The sequence below is a fragment of the Astatotilapia calliptera genome, chromosome 9, assembly GCF_900246225.1.
Source record: "Astatotilapia calliptera chromosome 9, fAstCal1.2, whole genome shotgun sequence".
NCBI classification, from domain to species: Eukaryota; Metazoa; Chordata; class Actinopteri; order Cichliformes; family Cichlidae; genus Astatotilapia; species Astatotilapia calliptera.
The window spans coordinates 19,748,864-19,749,695 of NC_039310.1; positions in this window are offsets into that span (position 1 = coordinate 19,748,864).

Consider the following 832-nt stretch of genomic DNA (forward strand, 5'->3'; position numbering starts at 1 on the left):
GTCAGGAAATTTTTTTTTCAGTGGAGGAAACATAACACATTACACAGTTTTACAATAACTGATAAACAAAATTTAAAATGCAATCTATTTAACACTGATCTAGTTTAGTCTGGGGCAATCGTGGCTCAAGAGTTGGGCGTTCGCCTTGTAATCGGAAGGTTGCTGGTCAGAAGGCCCGGTGGCGCCAGTGTTCGGCAGCCTCGCCTCTGTCAGTGTACCCCAGGGTGGCTGTGGCTACAATGTAGCTTGCCATCACCAGTGTGTGAATGGGTGCATGACTGGATGTGTAAAGCGCTTTGAGGTCCTTAGGGACTAGTAAGTGCTATACAAATACAGGCCATTTACCATTAGTTTTCTGTCAGCAAGACTCAATGTAGATTAAAAATCCACATATAGCTCTGGAGTCTGAAGTCATAGGTTAGAGAACTTCCTCACACAGACAGTTTGTGAAAAGCTACACCGTACAACAACCTGAAAATGTTTTACTTTGACTTAAACTATCAAGACTTAGAAACAGACCAGCAAAAGTAGAAATGTTATACCAGCAAATGTAATTAATTCCCTAAAACAAAAGGGGTGGGGGTATATTGCAACCTGGGCTGGGGCCACCCCATGACACCCATCTGGACACGCTCCTGCACGGCCTTGACGCTATGGGGTCATTGGGGCGCTCTCCACTTTTTCAAGGTTTTTTCACGTTAACCTCTTATAAGGGAGGGTAAAAACAGGCTGTCAGCATTTGTCTTGTCTGTAAATATAATACATTGCACCATTATTAACTTTAAACTCACCTTTATCCGCAGTAAAACATGTGAGTTTTTTTCCGACGGTC